General features: G+C 29.7%; 1 protein-coding gene across 2 annotated transcripts in view; it reads right to left on the minus strand.

The window, feature by feature from the left end:
* The window catches only part of LOC107452196 (uncharacterized), a 51,905-nt gene extending 29,351 nt beyond the window's left edge, over positions 1-22,554 (minus strand). For both annotated transcript variants that reach the window (XM_087163769.1, XM_087163768.1), the window contains exons 1-2: positions 22,374-22,554; positions 4,172-4,284 (exon numbers count right to left, since the gene is read on the minus strand). The gene's annotated coding sequence lies outside the window, so the exon portion shown is untranslated. The remainder of the gene's footprint in view (positions 1-4,171; positions 4,285-22,373) is intronic.

The raw sequence follows: 22,554 nt of genomic DNA on the forward strand, positions 1-22,554 counted from the left end.
GTATAATTCATGATTGTAAAGGGTGCGCCGTTTGCTATTCTCATGGACTGCATCAAAAATTCCTCTAAGTATTCTAGCGCTTCTGTTTTAATATTTTGCAATCTGGCAATCATGTTACGAAAATATTTTAAATCATTTTTGAAAAATTTCCCGTTCATGTAAGTTCATTTGAATTCGCTACTCGCTTTACAGATTTCGTTTTATGTTTTATTCTGTTTTTTTCTTTACATTTTATTTTCTGTTTTTACGTGATATTTTTACTTAATGTGATATATTTTGTTTGTTGTAAATTTTTGTAAAAAAATTTTTTGAGTGCTCCTCACACTATTGTATTGATATATTTTGCTTTGGCTATATTGATACAAAATTAGAAAGCACTCCTTTTTGCTAATATAATCGTGTGAACAGATGAAAAGATTATATCTTTTATTTTCCGGATTATTATTAATTCCCCCCTTTTTTCCGAACTTTTTTTCTTTTGGATATTTATTATTTTTATTATTATTATTTTTATCTTTCCCGCTTTTCAATGAACAACAGCTTCGTTCGTCCGTTTGGTTGTACTCGTGCTTATATCTATTATTATATAAATTTTAAGCATGCCATATATAAGTACAGAACTGAAATGTAAAGATAATTACAAAAATTGTCGTAAAGTTTTAGTTTACAAATTCCCCATGATACGATCCTTGATTTTTTCGAAAATGGATAACGCGACAATTCTCAAATGGCAACTAATAGTCAAATAAGTGTTATTTATCTTTCACTTTTTCATATTCGTTTTAGCAGATTTTATAATAACCTTCTTAATTACATAATAAAAGGAGCCGTATTTAAGAATTACAATGTTTCGGGTACTATATATGGTTTGTTAGCGGATATTATGATATAAAATTGAAAAAACATTGATACTTTTGTGAAACTTTAAGTAGTGAAAAAAAAAACAAATTTATACATAATTTTTTAAAAAATATTTTTGAATTCGGACCAAATATAAAACTATCCTCGAAAATAAATTTAAGATGTCATTAAAGAGCTTAAACTTTTCTTACTTAAAGGAAAACTAGTAAAATAAACAGTTTAGTTTTATTTATAAAAGAAAGAAAAAATTAATTTACAATGTTGATTGGCACTTGAAGTTTATTTATTCTTGATGATAGAATACTATTATATGATTTAAATGTCACGAATATTTTACTTGAATGCAGAAAAATTCCTGTGTATTCAATGATAATAATGAAAAATAAGAATTTAAGTCATTGTGAGTCCCTTAAATTGTTTTGGATAATAATTTTAAATTAGTTTTAATGAAACTGTTGTTCATGCTTCATATAACATGATTACTTCCTACATAGATAAATTGCTTTAGTGTATCTTGTCATGGAGGCGTAAATGGTTTTTTATGACTTTGAAATTAGTTATTAGATTTCATAATTTAATTTTAAGGCTTCATATTAACCAAACATAGGCAAAAGAACTAAAAAATAATTTATTGTTTTTTTTAAATTTTCAAATAATTCCAAGCACAATGAAAAAAATTCACTTCCCTATCTGCATTATTTACAAAGTTTTGAGCGTTTTTTGAAGAAAAAAAAAGGCTGTGGTTTTTCCTGCAAAAACAAAAGATTTTCACGTGCAGGCTTTTTTGATGTTTAGATGTTATTTTAATCCCTAAGGATTTTTTTTCTGGAGATGGAACTTTAAGGTTGTTGTTTTTTTCACAATAAACCTAAAATAAAATTGTGTATTGAATAAGCGTTTCAGAAATTCTAAAAATTTTTGAAGCATGTTATTTATATCTGTGTATTTGATATTTTTGTGAATTTTTTTCTTTTCAATTTTTCATAAAGGGAACCATGGAAATTATTATCCCCGGTTTATAAGCAAATGAATGCGCAGATTTAAAGCATAAACCATAATGCTAAAAAAAAAATTATGTTTTTTTTTTTTGAAAAATATTGCAGAAACTTGCAGCTTTAAGGACCTAAAAAATTTTGATGCATTTTTTAAAATTTAAAAAAAATCTGAACCATATTATTAACTTTTGAAAATTGATTGATTTTCATTAAAGTGCGCACGTCATGCAGCGACGGAAAAGATGATTAGTTTATTTTTATTAAAAAAGATAATTGTTATGAAAATAATTTAACCCCTTAATCATTGATTAGTTAAATTAGATTTAGATGAGTTCTGGAATTTTATTTGTAAGAATTTTTTTATAAGATCCTTTTCTATTATGAAAGGCAAATAATATTATTTTATAACAACATCAATAGTCCTACATGCATAGTTCATTCAGTTATAACAAGATACATAATATTGAGTTATTCTAATAAAAACTGAAAATTCACCACTTAAATATATTTAAGTGGCAGTAAATTAGCTAAATCAAAAATATTTTACTTCTCTCATCAAAGATTTTTACTATTTATTATAGTTTTCTCTTAATACAAATCTGCACTTCCGAGGATGACGTCACAAAGTTACTCAGAGGCCTTGACTCTCGGTGGCTATGGTGAAATACTGCTGATGCTAAACAGAGTATTTTAATAAGTTTTATGGTGACTCTGAACCAGGAAAATCACCCATTATTGACTGGTATTGTGAATTTTAGCTCTGTCGTAAGGGCATTGATGACGCTCTAGTGGTCCAAAATTAACTGCTGTTCCAGAAAATATCAAAAAAGTTCAGAAAAAAGTTTTGAAAAGTGAGATGAAAGTTGCGTGAGATAGCAGACAACTGCAGGATATCAGAAGGTAGTGTGTTTACAATTTTCCATAAAAATTTGAGGATGAGCAGGATACTTTTGAAATGAGTGCTGCGTGTACTCATGCCGAACTAATAAGAACAACGTGTCGACGATTCAGAACGCTGTTTGGAACCTTTAAAAACTGATAAAAAAAGTTTTCTTTCCTCGGTATGTGACAATATTTGAAACATGGATCCACTACTACACTCTTGAATCAAAAAGATCTTCAGCTGAGTGGGCAGCAGCCGGTGAAAGTCGTCCAAGGCGACCGAAAACTCAAATGTCAGCAGGCAATGTTATGGCCTCCGTATTTTGGGACGCCATGGTATTTTGTTCATCAACTATCTTGAAAAAGATAAAACTATCAATAGCGAATATTATATGGCATTATTGGATCGACTGAGCGAGGAAATCGCCGCTCCTAGTCAGAAGTCGGTGAAAACAATGGTTAAATTGGATGAATTACGCTTTGAATTGCTTTCCCATCCACAATACTTTCCAGAAGGGCCGGGATAGCCTGGTCGGTAGGGCGCTGGGCCCATATCCAAGAGGTCGTGGGTTCGATCCTCGCCGGCCGAAGACTCCCCGTGTCGTAAATGGTGACTGATGCACGTTAAATCTGTCGAGTCTCAAAATCCTCCATGTTCCCACAACAAATCAATACCTCTGGGGGTACTGATCCAGGAGTTTCCTTGTCTTCTGGATTGGTCCAAAATTACAAGGCTACGGAGTTGAACGTAAGTAGTCGTAAACCCATGAAATTGGGTCGGCTGTTCAACGACGGTTATAAAATAAAATAAAATACTTTCCAGATATGTCCCATAGCAACTACTGGATCTTTGTAGATCTCAAAAAGATGCTCCAGGGGACGAAATTCGGCTCAAACGAAGTAGTTATTTATGAAACGGAGGCCTTATTTTGAGAGCAAAGACAAATCGTTCTATAAAAAGGGCATCAAAACGTTAGAATCCCAGTCCTCGCTCATCCCATTCTACCACTGTCACAGATAACTGTTATACGTATTTTAAAAAAGCCTTTCGAGATATTTATAGCGCTTTATACTATCCAACTTTTATTTCCATTAAATCCAACTAATAATTAAAAGGTTACAAGTACGATCCGTTTTTTACTTTGCTGCTTTAGCCTCCATCAAAATTAGGTGCGAGGTTGAACAATCAAAACATTGCCTTATAATCATTTCAAATTTAACTCGTTATTTAAGCTAGTAATTTCGTAGAAATTTAAACAAATAACGAGTAAGAAAAATGTTATTTTATTAGTCACTTTTAATCAATAACAAACAAACTTTGTTACAATTCATCTGGTTTCACAAAAAGTAAAAGCTAAAACAATCAGAAATGTATAATGCAGTAAAGTAAGTTTAATAGAACTTTAAAAGTAAAAAGTAAAAATAATACTTACTGCAATTATCGACGTAAGTAAATCCATCCGGGGGGCAAACGCACTCAAAAGTATTCTCTAAATCAACACAATTCCCTTTTCCACAAGGGTTTGGATTACAAAGAGATTTATTTCTGAAAGAAAGAAACAAAAAGCAATTAGTAATTTAAAAATTTCCGTTTTCATAAATAGGCAGGATGTTGCAAAATGACAGCAACTTATACATACAGATTTTAAAATCTTTTTAATTACGTAATAAAAAAATTAAAATAAATACAGTTCTGTAAAATAACAACTTTAATCCTTTGTGATAAAATTGAATTTCATTCACCCCTTAACGATCTAGTTATTTTCAAGAGAAAAAAAAAAAAAAAAAAAAACGGTCATGCAACTGGCAATTTTTAATTCAAGATAATTGTATAAAAAGATATTGTATACGAATATGGCAAAAAAGAGCATATGAAATTATTCCGGACGTATTCAAGTTAAGTTTAAGCAGTTGCCGGTAGATGGCAGCATATATGGCAACGTTACTTTTAAAAAGTAACGAGTAAAAGTACAAGTATTTTTAAAAAAGTAACGAGTAAAAAGTAAAAAGTTCTTATTTTAAAAAGCAACGAGTAAAAAGTACAAGTAAAAGTACAAATACTAAACAAAAAAAGTAACGATTTAAAAGTACATTTCTAGGAAATCGAAAATTCAAAGTAACCTAAAATTTTATTGAATCATATTCTTATGTTCTTTAATGTTTTTGCAAAATTTTTGTTATTTGTTTAATTATTTTTAATTTTGAAAGTTATGGACATTAATTTATTTTTTAATTCGGAAGAATATTATAATATAATTTTGTAATATAATCGTATAATATAATTTTGAAATCAAATATATGGATTTGCACGAAAAAGAAATTTATCTATTGATTTTAATTTTTAGTTTATTATTTTTATTTATTTAAATTACCATTGATTTAAAATTGTTTTACTCTATAGAAACGCGCTTTTAAAGCACAAACATAAACAAAGCAAACACGGGGTTTCAGATAGCTTTGTGATCTTTGAGCTAGTAAAAAATAATTGAATGTGCAGTATAAGTTGAAACAGAACAGTTTACAGTTTTATTTGTAACAATGGCCAATGCTGAAGTCATGCGAGAAAATCATTTTCCGAACATTTCTGCCTAACGGAATAATTAAAATTTGTAAACGAGTTTTAGTATCAGCGGCTAAATTAATACCTTCGAGTTTTCAAGCGTTATAAAAGTAATTATAATTGTTTTCAATAGCAACAAATAGCTCTGAAGTTCTTAGAGATTTGACTGGGCGTTTTTTAACAAGGTCGGGCATAAACATAATTTTAGTAAAAAATTTACTAGGTAAAAATATATTAGACAAAAATGCATTATTAGTGAGTTCAAAAAGAAAATTGAAAAACATCATAACAAAATCCAACATTTTTTATTTAAAATGTATTAAACAAATGCATAAAACTCGAAATGAATGAAAATAACTTGATAATTAATATTTTTATTCATTTTGCAAAATAATTGCATTTCGAAGCATTTTTTTTTCTTTAGAAAGCTTACCGAGTTTTAGAAAAAAGTAACGATTTCATTCGACATTTCCGTTACAAATACAGTCAATTCGCTATAACTCGAAGTACGATAACTCGAATATTACTATAACTCGATTTTTTTATGAGGTCCCGACCCTTTTATCTTCAATTTCATGTTAATTATATCTCGATTACTCGAATTTTACTCCTTTAACTCGATTTTTTTTTTTTGGATCTTTTAAAGCAAGAAAAAAACCTAGGAGCGGACATTTTGCCCCTTCCTTTGCAACACAGGAACAATGTCTTTCGCACTCTTCATGGAGAAGCTAAAGCTGTCCCTCTTGAAGTATGTGAACAGTGGTTAAATGAAACGTTACCAAATTTACTTCAAGGATACAGTTAAAATGATGTTTTCAATATTGATGAAATGGGTTTATTTTTTAAATGTCTTCCAAATAAGACTCTGATGTTTAAGGATGAAAACTGCTCAGGGGGTAAAATGAGCAAGAACGATTGACTGTCCTAGTTGGAGGAAATGCGTCTGGGACAGAGAAATTGCCCTTACTTGTTATCGGAAAAAACAGAAATCCCCGATGTTCAAGAATATAAAAACGTGTCCTTTGGATTACAAGTCTAACAAAAAGTTTTAGATGACATCAGTTTTATTTGAAGACTACGTAAGAAAATTAGATCGGAAATTCTTCGCTAAAAAAAGAAAAGTGATACTCTTTATTGATAAATGCACAGCACATAGTGATCTACCTAATTTGAAAGCAGTAAACTTGCAGTTTCTCCCACCAAACACAACAGCAAAGTTGCAGCCGATGGACCAGGGTATCATAAAAAGCTTCAAACAGTGTTATCGTAAATGGCTTTTCAGAAAAATGATCTTTAATAATTGTAAGCAATTAGAAGATTTGTAATTAATAAGCATTAATTAAATAATCCGACAATATTTTGAAAGTCTAAAACCGAAACTAACGGTAAGTCGAACTTCCGATATGTCGAAGTTTTTCGTCAGTTCCTATCAGATTCGAGTTATCGCGAATTCACTGTACTTGTACTTTTTCCCTAAAAAAGTAACGAAAGTACAAGTAAAAGTACTAAATTTAAAAAGTAACGAAGTACAAGTAAAAGTACGTACTTTTCACTTGTACCGGCGGTGAAAGTAACGAAAGTAAAAGTACTGCCATATATGGATGGCAGTACATGTACCACTGAAGCCAGTTGTAGTAAAGAAAAATGGCGGTTAGAGGCAGAGGGAATTATGAATAACCCTATATATATATAATATTATATATATATATATATATATATAAAACAAACCGTGTATTCACAAAGAGCATAAGTAGCTGATTTGAAAATACGAAATACATATCAGAATATAATATATTTGGATAGAGCTGACATCCAGTTTAAAATAAACTAACTATTTCCAGTAACATTAAAAATAGACTGGTGCAGGAGTGTGTAAAACAAGAAATAAAAAAACTTCCAGGTAAAAGAGATGGATATATTTAAACATTTTTGGTGCATTACTTTTAACGCTCTAGCCCGAAATATCACGGCCACGAGAAAAAGGAGACGAAAGTTCACTCCGTGATTTTGATGAGAGCAAGAGGGAAGGGGTTAAGACAATACTTAAAAAAAAAGTAACATTTTTATTGAAATCTATACGCGTTTCGTGATAAATGACAGTTATGGCAAAGCAGAGATAATGTAATTCGACAGAGTTTACGTCTCAATAAGATATAAAAAATACAATTAAATATGATGTGGAAACTTCATCAAAAATCATTTTCATTAATTTTCTCTGTAATGTGACGTATAACCTCATTAGTAATTACATGACCTCTGTTTTGCCATCCTGCCATTTGCCCTACTGATGAAGGTGCACCAATTTGTATCCGAAACACGTACGTATTTTAATAAAAATTTCACTGTTTGTGATTTTTAAATGTTGTTTTTAATGAAATAAAACCCAGCAAGTGCAAAGATTAAGAAATCCTAACTATTTCTATGATTATTTTCACTCCATCTGTTATGATTGTAATTTTACAGACGCTATTAAAAGAAGTTAGCTTTAAGAAAATTTCGTTTTCTTGATTTCATTTGCATTTACCGAATTTAAAACGTCAGCAAAAAGATCTACGGAATTACTACAGTCAACGAAATTGAAAAATCGCATGAAAGAAACAAAAATTATGTAAAATCCAAATGATCATTATTTTCATCCTTATTTTTGAAGTTCTTTTCAAAGAGTGATTTAAAAATAAAGTATGATATTCGCAAATAAAAGTACGGTATTTTTAATTTTAAAAAAACTTACAGGCAAACTTTCAGTATCAAAAGTGAAGTTATTTGCATTATTATAATTCATTTATATACCACGGACAATAACGTTTGAAGCTATCTGATGAGACAACTTCCACAATATGGACTTGATAACGTTGTTGTTTTTTTTAATTAAATATATTTTATAAATTAAATAGAAGAGAGAAAAATAAATTACATATTTAATAATATTCTTCGTACTTCTTTTAATTTTCTATTACAGGTGGTATAGTTAAAAGTTTACAGAGTTAAAAAATCTTCAAATGATCTAGTAATAATTGACAATTCTAATAATTATAACTATTTATTATAATCATTAATTTCATTTATCATTAATTTCATTTATCTCATTATTTAATTCTCGAGAGTTAAAATATCTTGAAGTGTGCTTATAGTATTTCGATAACACAGCAACGATTTCGATTTTCAACACCAACATGTAAATTTACAAAAGCATAAAACCAAATTTTTATGAAAATCAAAATTTACCCCTACTTTGGTTGACTACTGGGTAAGAAAAAATGTACCTTTTTCCGACAATTTACCTATCCAATAGTAACTCCATGACTCTTGAGACCCCAGCGTCTAATATATTAGGCTACATTTGGTACAATTGCATCACTTAATAATAAATCAAGATTTTTTTTTAAAAATAATTTAAGACTATTTTTATAAGCCTTGACAAAGCGATTGTTTTAAAATATATATGCTTAGATTATTCAACAAAAAAAAAAGGAAAGAAAAAAAGCAATACGAGTAATAGTTTACAATCGGGAGTCCCTCTAATATTGGCGATTTGAAAATAAACCATTATATATGAGAAATGAAATGCTTTCATTGGCTTAGAGCAGGGTTTCTTAACCTGCGGTTCACTGACCCTTAGGGGTCCATGGGTCATATTTTGGGTGTCCACCGACTACTCCTAATTTTTAAAACGTTTGGATCAATAATATTTAAATAACATTGATCTTTTTTTTTCTTTTCTAAAAGGTGAAAATACATACATATTGAAACTAGGCGATCGAGATACCCCAAATTCAGTACGGACTGCACACAGCCCTCTAATATCCCTGTCATATTTTAACATCCTCCACTAACCAGCTTTCAGTTTGCACCATCAGGGGCAACCCCCCTGATGACGCCAGCTGCACTATTTTTATTATCCCCTATCAAGCTACATACATTTGACACCTTGTTACTAGATCTACTCACCACTCAGGTTACTAGATCTTGAATTTTTTTACTAAGAAGAAAGCTCAGTTTTTTGAAATCTGGAATATTAGACAAACTTGGATTTGGTATTTCACAAAAGCCTCTGGTTGAGGCATCTCTCAAAGTTGCATATCATATTGCTAAAAGCAAGAAACCGCATACTATTGGAGAGACGTTAATTAAGCCATGTGCGCTGGAGATGGTTGTATTAGTTTGTAGATTGGAACAGATAGAAAAAAATTGAGGCAATTCCATTTTCAAATGATGTGACACATTCAAGAATAGTTGAAATTTCTTGCAATTTCTTGGAAAAGATCATCGATGAATTGAAAGTATCGCCATTTCCCTTTAGTATGCAACTGGATGAAACTACAGATATCTCGAATTATAGTCAACTTCTTGTTTTTGTTCGTTACGTGTCTCTTGATACTATCAAAGAAGAATTCTTATTTTGTGAGTCTCTTTTGCAAACTACAAAGGCAGTTGATGTTTTAGCAATGTTAAATGTTTTCTTTACCAAACAAGACTTCGGCTGGAAAGAAAAACTTCATTCACTTCGTACAGATGGAGCACATGTGATGCTTGGAAATAAATCTGGTTTTGCCCTGTTGGTAAAAAAAAGTTTCCTGATGTTCTTGTTACTCATTGGTTTTTACATAAACATGCGCTGGCTACAAAAACTCTTCCAACCAGCTTAAAAGAAGCATTATCAAAAGTTATTAAAACTGTAAATTTTATTAGACGTAGAGGTCTTAATCATCGTCTCTTTAAAACGGTGTGTCAAGAAATGGACGCAGAACATGAGGTACTTCTGTACCACACGGAATTGCGCTGGCTGTCACGAGGGCAGGTTTTGAAATAATTTTTCATGTTGAAGATCGAATTATCACTTGTTCTAGAAGAAAAAGATAACTCATTCTTCGAATATTTAAACAAAAAAGATTTTACCTATAAATTGGCTTACCTGGCAGATAATTTTAACCACATGAACAATATAAGTCTTTTAATTCAATGACTCGATATCACCATTATGGATGCAACTGAGAAATTACAAGCATTCTAATTGAAGATGCCACTTTGAAAAAAATAGAATTCAAAATGCAAACTTTTAAATGTTGGACGAAGTGCTTTCTCAAAATGGATCTTGGCAAGATAATTTGTTACTGAATTACTTAAAAAATAAAATCTGTGAACACCTGGAAGTACTTCAAGTTTCATTGAAAAAATGTTTTAATTTGAATGAGATAAAGATAAAAGATGAGTTGTGGATTCGTCATCCTTTTCCTTGTGATATTGACTGTATCGATAATATGAACCTTGCCAAAGATGAGCTTATTGATCTTAGAACAAAGTCCTTGCTAAAAATGGATTTCGATTCAAAAACACTCGGAGAGTTCTGGTCTTCTGTGAAAGAAGCCTACCTTGTAAAGCGAGCTATTTCAGCTATAATTCCGTTAGCTACAGCGTATCTTAACGAAGCCGGACTTTCCACAGTTTTGACAATAAAAACAAAACATCGTTATCGGTTGAATGTTGAACATGTTATGCACGTTGCTTTGTAGAAAACCCTTCCTCTATTCAATTTATTAAGGAAAAGCAGCAACAACCTTCAGACTAAAAACTTTAATTTTAAATATTTTGTATTCTATTGAAATCATAAAATTAAATGCTAAAATAAATTAAACACTAAAAATTGATGTTTTTTGCAATATTTTTTCTCAGGGGGGTGGTTCGTGATTTTTAAAAGGGGTCCATTGTATCAAAAAGGTTAAGAAACACTGGCTTAGAGCATGGGTCGCCAAACTTTTTTCATCATCGACCCCTAGATAATTTTTCGAAATCTCCATCGACCCCCATAAAAGTAATTTTCCGTTAATTAAGATAAAACTCTATTAGATACTGTGTTTGTACATTTATTTTATGATTTAAACATTTATTAAAGTAATAATACATTGTGTAACAGTAGTTTTATGAAAAATATATTAATGTTGAAATTGAAATACCTTAATATTTATTAAATAATAAGTAATTATAAATAAGTAGAAATAATAAGTAAAGTAACTACAGATTTATTGCTTCTTAACCAATGAGATGAGTGTGCCTGGTGTTTTTTTGCAAGGTTCACCATATTGGGATCAAAGTTGGTCAATTTTAATTTTAAGTCCCCTCGTAACTCCACATTTAATTTATTTCTGTGCTTAGTTAAAATTGAATTTACGTGACTGAAACCGGCTTCAACCATATAGGAACTTGGAAAAGCTAGCATAAAAAGGATGAGCTATTTCATCAAGTTCTACATATTTTTGCATTATATTTATATTTGTTCAAAATTTACTTATTTTTAAATTTTTAAAAAGCGTCTTTGCTTCAAGATCCGATAATAATTCAGCAAACTCATCTTGCAGGTTGATGTCCATGTTTTTGATGATGCGTTTATTAATTTATGTTCCATAAAGAAACTGATATTAAGTCAATTATAAAAAAAATCACAAATTTTACATACTCAATTAGATATTTGGAATTTACGTATTAAGAACTGTTTTTCTTTGACCCCCATTCGACCCCCTGGCTCAGATCAATCCCCACTTTTGTTAAATAGACCCCTGGGGGTCTATATAGACCACTTTGGCGACCTCTGGCTTAGAGCTATATTTATAAAATTGGCTTAGAACGATATTGATAAAAATGAGACTGCTGTAGACGATTTACCCGCTGTGGACTGATCGTAAAGACATGGTTTTCAGCAGAACACCCAATTCAAGCATTACTGATTGCAGTAATAAGTGGGTGGGTGACCACTTTGATCAGCCAGGGTAGGGACCGAGTATGTGTGGTACTGGTCCACGTTAAACTGTTCTACCGTAAAGTGCTCGATTTCTAGCGCAAATCGTCTGGTTACCAAAACGGAGGAGCCATTCCCGCAGCAAAGGATCAAAATTGTGATGGCATGTCTTCGGATCTTCCTCACGAATATGTTTCCCAGACCGTCATCAATAGCCCATTGTGCAACTCTAGTGCAACTTAGTTCTAATTAAAAAAGGAGTTTCTTGCTCATTCTTTAATATTTAAGTAATTTTTATTAATTAAGTCAGATAAACTCAATGATTTGAATGAACATGATAGCAATTGCCGACTACATCACCAAATTAGTATTTCTAAAGTTACTTGAAACCACGTATTTATTTTGTATATATAGTTATGTTTTTAAACGTGAATCTATAGAACTGGATAATTTAAAACCAACAGTAATTGAAATAAAAAAAAAGTTCATACATAACTTATTATGCTCAATACATAACTTATTATTATTTTAGAGCCAAATTAACGGAGAAATAATATACTAATTTGTGTAGGAGAATAAAAAAAACAGCCTTTATGTTTTCGACGCCAATGATGCTTAATTACATTTGGTAATAGGTTTTAATTGAAATAAAAAATATATATGTTCTAAAACACAAAATTAATGGAGTTACTTATTCTTTCAGGGGAACCGTGAAAAAATTACCATGCTATTAATTAATTTTGGTAATATGTACAGATTAAAATTAAAAATAATCTATGCACTAAAAAAAATTAATGGAGAAACGGTACTAATTTGTTTAAGAGAAACATTAAAATTAAACGTTTTTAGACGCTAATGATGCTTAATTAATTTTGATAATAAATACTAAATGAAATGTAAAAAAAATGTGTTATCTACCATAAAGCAAAATAAATAAATAATAAAGAACTGGTACTACAGTGGAACCCTGATTTAACGTTTTCCGTCGAACTAGAGTTAAAAAAAGCACGAAAGGTGAAAACATACAATCGGCGAAATTTGTAAAAAACTTGTGCGAGCTTCGAAGAGAAAAAATTTGTTTGAAAATCATATTAAACGAGGTTTTCTTAAAAAATTGTAACGTAAAATCTAGGATAATTAAGCATAATTGGTATAGAAGATTTTCATGGACCTGCCGAAAATGCCGAAAGGGGAATAAAGTACGAAACGGATAACGTAAAACCGGGGTTTCACTCCCAGAAAGCATGTGACCTTACGTCAACCTTGCGTCGGAATTTTCTTTGTATTGTCAAGAAAATGTTTGTACTAAAAACCTTTTTTCAGTAAAGCAAAAATATTGCAGTTTCAAACCTTTCATCTTAAAAGGATTAAAAATTATTTTTTAAAGCTTTTTAAAAAAAGTATTGTCACTTAAGGTAAAATGGTCACTTAGATCTATAATGACGTTATAACTGACGTCACACTAGTGATTAGATCAAATTGTATTGTGTATTAAAATTTCATGACAAGGTGGATTTTAGATGAGCATACAAAACTTTGCGAAAAGAAACCTTATAATCACCTAGATTTAAGATCATTTTCACCTTGAGATTTCTTCACGCTTGAAAGCCCTACGTCAACCTCGATCTAAGGTTTTTACATAGAAGGTTGTTTTCCAAGGTTTCGGATCAGGATAAAGTAAGTAGAATAGAGCAGGTTGTCATATATCTCGTTTTAAGGCTAAAAGGTTTACACGTAAACCGTGTAACAAACCTTTTTAGGTTTACATTAAATGGTTTTTTGCTGAGTAAAAATAAATCTTATTTTGCTATCTGGGACTTACATCGTTTAGGAAAAACTTTATTAATCTCCATATTATTATTGATGCTTAATTAATTTCGGTATCAAGTACAATTTGGTATCAACTGAAACAAAAAAAAGAAGAAAAAAGCTATATACTTTAAATAAAGCAAAATTAAGAGAGAAAGAGAGGGGGAGCTAATTCATTTAGAAGAGAAAAGCAAAAAGCTGCCAAATTATTATGGATGCCAATGATACTTAATTCATTTTGATAATATGTACTACTGATATTATGGTAATTGGTGCAGCTTTATTAGGCATTAAATGTACAAATATCGGTGCGATGTATTATATTAGTATATTTGATACCCATTAAAACTGCGTCAATATTATGAAACTTTAATATAAATACTGTGAAAAGAGGTTTTTCGCAGTCACTCTAAAGCAGTTCGCATCCGGCCCGCGAAGCCTTTTTTTGCGGCCCACGAACTAAAATATATTAGCTGTCATTTTTTTTTGCTGACAATTTTCGTAAAAAATCTATGTGGGTTTAAAATGCTTTTCTCGTTAATAAAAACCTAATTTCTTCGTTTCTGTGAAATTTATCGTACCAACGGTGCAACAAAAAAAAAATTATTTCTCAGGTTTTGCATCCAAGAAAACATTTATTCAATTACAAAAATAAGCGTGTATGTTGCTCTTTTTTATTTAATTTTTTTTTTTTTTTTTTTTTTTTTTTTTTTTTTTTTTGCATTTTGGGAATATAATTTAGCATTTGTGTATCAGAAATTTTCTCGAAGAAATTCTCCGATTTAACTTTTTAAAACCACTCATCTTGGACGAAAATATTTGCACACACATTTGTAAATTTGAAATGTGAATATCTATTCTCTGGTGGTTGCAGCAGACAAACCTCAATTTTGTCATTGAACATTTTGTGTGCTACTATGTAAGTTTTAACACCAACCTTTTTAAAGTTTTATATCTCAACAATTAGATATCTGTTGTACATTAATTGTTTAATACATGAGTGCACATTAAAGTTATTGTAGCCCGATTTTTTAATATGCAATTAAATATTTTTAAAAATCTACTTCTTATTTTAATTTGTAATTCAATACTTTTGTTTTGTACAACTTGGTAAAAATCTGACAGTAATATTTAATGTTCCTTCAAACATAAAAGAGTCCTACGTAAAATTTTGATAAAGTTGCGGCTCGCCATTTGATTTGTGTTTTTAATTGTGGCCCCCGGCCTCATGTAAGTTGGTAACCCCTGCTCTAAAGGAATAAGTACGGAGAAAATCGCATGATTGTTGTAAATTTAAACTATCATGAGTTGACTACGAGCAACAGTATCGTGCCGAATGATTCAGAATTCAGTTTTTCTTTGTCCAGCAAAAAAAAAACGTGATTAAAGCACAAATGTACTTTCATTTGTGCTTTTATCACGTTTTTTTTTTTTCACTTTATTTGATGTTGTGAAAGTTGTTTTTTGCTTTCGTTGATGTTAGTTTATTTTGATGTTATGAACTACTGAAAATCTGTTTCGCTTAAACTAATAACATAAAGCTACCGGGAAGGACAAAATAATAATGAATTTAAAAAATGGGATCATTTCAGCTTTATTAATTTTGTTGGTATATATCTTTTAGTTTTGTGTAGGATTTCGTAGGGTTGCTCAGTACAAATATATTGATAACCAACTTTTTTCCACCCTTCACGAAGAACGGGTATTCAGCTGGTATGAAAGTAAACCAAGAACCAATCACATAACGGTAAACAAAAGTTGCGGCAACCCGAAACCTTCGGAAGGTGACGTCGTTGAAAATCTTTTAATTGCATTTATGAGTTTTATGTAAAATACAGTAAGCATGAGAAATCAACACCCTGAATAACTTTTGATCTAATGAACAGATTTTCACGTACTAAGACTCAATCTTAATGATTCGGGGGCCTAACCTTATATAAGATAATTTATATTACGAAATCATACATAAAAACTTACTTTCTCTGAATAAACATTTGTATTTTTCGACGAATTCAGATTCTTAAGCCTTAAAACATGGCGGATAGCTGAAATCTGGAAAATATGGTCCAAATAGCTATGCAGGACAGCAAGGGAAAGTTTGGCTTCGATTATTTCATTCAATAATAGTAAAAGAAAAAAAAATGTTTACATTATTAAAAATGTAAAAATGTTTACATTATTTCAAAGTAAGAATTATGAATGACAAAATACAAAATTTAAACGAAATCGATCTAACAGTTTCCTAGTTTTCCCATCTTAAAAGGTCGCATATTTAAAAATTTGATTCCTTGAGACTTATTCGACCGATTTCGTTCGATAGAACTTCGTATTACGTCATTTATGCACAAATTTTAAAATTATGTAAAAATTCGTATATTTTACAACTCAAAACTTATTAACTATTCATATATTTTGCACCTCGAAACTTAACTAAGAAAGGAAAAAATAATTTTCTACATGAAATTATCTCTGTGTTAACGAATTTTTTAATTGCGGGAAAAACTTTTTTGATTCGCTTATGAATGAAATTAACCTATAAGAGTCGAAACTTTAAACTGCTTTCTGCCTAAACCATGGGACCATATTTTCTATATTCCGGCTACCTATCTTATCAGACAATCTGAATACCAGTTCTACATACGAGGTGAAAAAATAAACATCAATAGTGAACAACTATCCAAAATCGTGCACAAAACTGAAATGCAAAATCTGACACAAATATAAAGTCAAAATAATTCCAACGTTTTATTTTTTATTATCATTTGTTACCTTTCTCGATGGCTTAACATTATTAGTTCAAGAAAAACACGCATTTAGTAGCTTATCCCACCAAAATGAAAATTAAGTGTTTTCGGTATCATTCGGTTTAACGCTGTTGCTCGAGGCCAGATATTAAACATTTTCCCTAATCAAGCCACGTTCAACTGTTGACTGTGTACTTTGGCGGACACAGTAAAAAATCTTTCATAAAAATTTACAGTATTGGTGAAGCATCAAATTCACATATAAAATACTTTGTATTTATATCTATGAGTACATATGGTACCTATTACAATTGCATCATGATGCCAATAGTGCCTATTACCAAAATTAAGCATCATTGGTGTTAATAATAGTATAGTAACTTTGTATGGTTCCCGATAATGAATAAGTACATTTTCTCAATTAATTCTGTTTCTTAGTTCATAGCTTATTTTTATTTCAATTAGTACCTATTATCGAAATTAATTAAGCATCATTGGCGTCAGCAACATCTTGCCGATTTTTTACACTCTTCTAAACGATTTAGTAACATTTCCACAATAAGTTTGCCTTTTAGTGCATAGCTTATTATTTTACTTCAATTAGTAACTTTACCAAAACTAGTTATCGTTAGCATCAATAATAATATTGGTGTTTTATTTTTTTTATTTTTCTCCTCAACGAAGTCCCTTTTCTCCTTTAATTCAGTTTTTCAATACAAAGCTTCTTTTTTTAAATTTTAATTACCGTTGATCTCAAATTGTTTAGTTTTATAGTAATACGTTTTAGAAGCATAACTATAAACAAAATAAACACGTGTTTCATACTATTTTAGAAATAGTAATTTGTTGACGTAATCCACCTTTGATACCTCGATCACGTTGCTCATTCAGATAATCTGGCATAACAAATAAAAAAAATAGTTAAAAACAACTTTTTTTAAGCTATAATACAGCAAACATCAGTGACGTTATCTTTAAAAAATGTGGCAAAACTGAATCGCCTATAATTCTAAATATATTTAATTTATAAATATATTATTCTATATATGCTTATACTTATTAAATTATCTGTCTATCATTCTAATCGTTTAAACGAAAGCTATTTTTAAACAATAGCTTCCGTTAAGTCAATGAGAAAAAAAAATTCTTTTTAATGTCGTCGTATTTTAATTACAATTGTACTCAGTTAGCTTCATGTTCAATGTCATATTTTTAGAGCTTACGGTGTACCCACAATCCGACGCATAAATTCTTTATTTTATTGTAGATATAGATCAGTGGTTACCAACTGGCGGCCCACGAAGCCTTTTTTTGAGGCCCACGAACTAAAATATATTATTTGTCATTTTTGCGGACTATTTTCGTAAAAAACTTTATATGGGTTTAAAATACTTTTCCTTCGTTAAAAAAAAAAAAAACTAATTTCTTCGTTGCTGTGAAATTTAACATACCAACGGGGCAAAAAAAAATTTTTCTCAGGTTTGGCATCCAAGAAATTATTTATTCAAATACAAAAATAATCGCTTATGTTGCTCTTTTTTATCTCGTTTTTTTATATTTTGTGAATATAATTTAGCATGCGCGTTTCAGAAATTTTCTCGAACAGATTCTCCGATTTAACTTTTTGAAACCACTCATTTTGGACGAAATTATTTACATTTGTGAATTTTGTGGCCAGAATTTTTTAATATGTAATAAAATGTTTTTAAAAATCTACTTCTTATTTTAATTCGTAATTCAATTCTTTTGTTTTGTACAACTTAATAAAAATCTGACAGTATTATTTAATGTTCCTTCAAACATAAAAGAGTCCTATATAAAATTTTGATAAAGTTGCGGCCCGCCATTTGACTGGTGTTTTTAATTGCGGCCCCCGGCCTCATGTGAGTTGGAAAACCCTGGTATAGATTATAGCTACTTCATTATGATTTAACACTTAACAAAATTTTAAGCAGTGTATTAATGATATTTTTTCCATCATAGAAATTTATTTATTCTACGGTTTTATAATTTTATAGTTTAGTTTAGTGCTTTCTACCATTGCTTTTCTGTACAGAATATACATTTTTGAATTCTTTAAGATAAAACTTGCATTTTTTTTTTAAAAAAAAGAATAAAACTTTCTGATACTTTGTCGTATCTGTTTAATGCTGAGAATAGATTATACATTTTAAAGGGCATACTTTTCTTTACTTTATCAGAATAACAGAGAAGAGTTTCGGAAAAGAGATAAGGAAAATCTCTTTTCTATTTAGAAAGTTGTATACAATGGTTATACACTACTTGAAAATTTCGCAAACGAAAACGAAAGCAGAAATTATTGATTAACATAAGATAGTGAATAGCAAGTCTTTGTTTAATTGAGCACAAAAGAACAAAATCATTTTAGTCAAATAGTTTTATTTACTTATTGAACAATTACGAATTTTGATTTCTTAGAAAAAAGATTTATATGATTTTTATATAATTGTTTTCCGATAATCATATAATATCTTTTTTGTTCTGATCGTCTTCTAAAAATTACTTAAAAATTATTCATTATCCCTTTGGAGCAGATGGGACACTGATATTCCTTTTATATATTTTTTCTGGCTCTCTTATTACAAATAAAAATATATTTTGTATTTTTAAATTATTAAAAAAACCAGTCTGACAGTTTTACCAAAATAATTTATTAGAGTATCGGAATTATATTTGCACCGAAATATAAAATCCGAAAAAAGTAGTTTGAAGAAAAAATTTCATTCAGATTCAAAATTTATCAATAAAAATGAAGAAATTTGATGAATTGCAATTTCGCTTTGATATAAATAACTACAAATAAGTGCAATTTAGAAAAATTATTACTTGAAAGTGACGCAGAAAAAGGACACCGGTGTTTAATGCTATATTTCATAATCATAAATTATTTAAATGCTAAATGTAACATGTTTCACGCATTTTCACCTAAATTAATACAAAATAATGAAAAAAGTATAAAAAGTGTGTTTACTAAAAATTCTGCGTCAAAGGGTTACCAATTTGTAATTCGATATTCTATATATTGTTCGACTTCTTTAATTTTTTTTTTCTTAGGCAGTCATGGCAATGTCCTAAAACATTAAATAGTGGTAGCAAATTTATACTAAAAGCTAACAAAACAACTAATACTTGACTTAAATTTTACTTTAAAACTAAATAATTCTATTAAATTCTTATCAAATAATTGCTTTGGTGAGAATCAGTAGTATTCTTTTATTGTAACTGAAATTTTAATAGGAATTTCAAAAACAAAATAGTAGCTGAAGTTTTTAATCTAAATTTTATTTTTAAAAAAATAGGAAACAAAATCTAAACTAAATCTGTTTTAATATAATAATACATTTTGAGATTTTTCAACGGAAAAGTTTTTAATTTTAAAGCAACAATCTATTTATTGAAAAAAAAATGAGTGCAGCAATTGTGGGGATTGATGAGCGAAGCGAGCTGGAGCTCTTTAGTATAAATATCAACTTTATTGAATAAAATTCATTTATATATTCATTTATTATTGAAAATATTCTATCGAAATAAAGGGACCCGTGGTGGCTCAGGAGGTAGAGCAATCGCCTTCCAATGAGCTGAACCGAATTCAAATCTCAGCGATGGCTGGAATTCGAATTCCTCACCCGGCTTTCACCGACCACAGTACTGACGTAAAATATCCTCAGTGGTAGACGGATCATGGGCTATAGTCCCTTTATCGTCAGGCTAACCAAGGAAGGTTTTCGTCTGCATGTAAAGCAAATGCGAGTAAGTTTCATCAAAAGTCCTCCAGGAAGGCAAATTTCTCCCAATACTTGATCTAGGAGTTCCCTTGTCTTCTGGATTAGGTTCAAAATTAGAAGAGTATAGAGTTGAACATTGATAATCGTAAACTCAAAATTGGGTCGGCTGTTCAACAACGGTTATAAAATAAAGGACACTTTTATGTGGGGCTCAGCACGAAATACTGCCTTAGACTATGGATTCTAAGGCTGCTATACCCTTTTCTTAACTTTTAGCCACAACTGATTTAATACTTTTAATTAACTTTTGTTGATCAGTTTTCAAAAATTAAGATGTGATCAAAATTGTTTAAAGGGCTATATAAGTGATGAATAATGGATGAATTAAGTAGTGAAATTAGTAGCAGGTTTATTTATTCTATAGATACATATTCTAAATCCTCAAGAAGAAGATTATCACAATCTGAATCATATGATTTTAATAATTAGCAAGACAGTTGGTCTAAAGGTGTCGTCTAATATAATTTACTTTCATATTTTTCATCATGTGAAATAACTATTAATTATAATTATTCATTAATATTATTGATAACATTCATGAATAACATTGTTTTCTGGACGTACTACATTGTTTTCTGGACCTCTCCAGATATGGCTGAGCCATCTTAATCTATTGCTTCGGATGACCTGCACTATCTGTGGCTGTCCGTAGAGTCTATATAATTCAAAGTTGTATCTGATTCGCCAACAGCCTCTTTCCTGAACTGAGCCAAAAATATTGCTAAGAATTTTCCTTTCAAAAACACTAAGAGTACGCTGAGTGTCTGCGTTTAGTGTCCATGTTTCACTTGCATAGAGCAATACAGATAGAATAAGAGTCTTATAAATTTTAATTTTAGTTTTTCGACTGATTAGGCTTGATCTTAATTGCTTTCTTAGTCCAAAAAAACACTTATTTGCCATTTTAATTCTGTTGTCTATTTCTGTTTTTATGCTGTTTTGGTCATTGATCATTGTTCCAAGGTATTTGAATTCATTAACCTTTTCAAAGGTATAACCATTTATAAATAAAGGATCATGATTTACAGTTGTGGCTGGAGATTCCATAAATTTAGTTTTATCCTCATTGATGGTAAGGCCCATATTTGTGACAGAAAATTATTAATTATTTCATATTATTATTTATTTCATATTATTAATAATTATTTCACATTATTAATAAATATTTCGCATTATTATAATTATTTATTTCATATAATTAATAATTACTTCATATGACAAAAAAATATTAATATTAATTTAATATTTATTTAATAATTATCGAAAAAAAATTCGAAATAAAAATTTGAGTTGATACTATTCTTAATATAGAGTTTTTCACATTACCTAAAGCAACACATTTTTAATGGCAATTCCTAAGCTTTGAACAATTTCGTCTGATACTCTAATGGTGCTGTTAATAAAATAAACAATTTTCGGGTAAATTAAACAAATTAAATTATTATTTTAGTTACAATCTTCCACAAAAAAGCATAAGCGTTGAAATTAGTAGATTAAAAAAATTAAAGAAAAAATCTCGCAGACAGAGAGGCGATCTATTAGAGCTATACTCCTGGGCCTCTAGCCCCCCCCCCACAATATTAACAATAATATTAATAACAATAATATTAATGACCAAAATAATAATAACAACAATAATTATAATAACAATTATAATAATAAGCGGCGGGTCTTCAAAATGCAAAAATTCTAGATGCCAAGATTATTAAAAAAAAAAAAAAATTATGGAATAGAAGGTTGAAAAAATTTAGTAATAATAATGATGGAATTGTATTACACTTTTATTATAATGAATCTAGCAGAGGTAAGATATTTTGTATTATAATATATGAATAATTTAAAAGAAAAAATTGGATTTAAAATTATTCAACAACCAGCTTAAGTTCAAAGGAATTAGAATAACAAGCATAATTGGAATATTACGTTGATAAACAAAACATTATCAGTTGTATAGGGTAAAAAAAATATGAAATTGTTCTAATTTACCTTCAAATACTACATGCGATGACGTTGAAGATACAGCTTCGAACAATAACAAATAAATTAGGTTGGCGAAATTCATGTTTGATTTGAGTTGACAAAAGAAAATAGTATACTAGCGAAACTTTGTAAACGAAACGTTATATACAAGTTTACTCATTTTTCATTGACTGAAGAATAATAAGTC

The sequence above is a fragment of the Parasteatoda tepidariorum genome, chromosome 5, assembly GCF_982258835.1.
Source record: "Parasteatoda tepidariorum strain Cologne lab strain chromosome 5, Ptep-v5.0, whole genome shotgun sequence".
Lineage (NCBI taxonomy): Eukaryota > Metazoa > Arthropoda > Arachnida > Araneae > Theridiidae > Parasteatoda > Parasteatoda tepidariorum.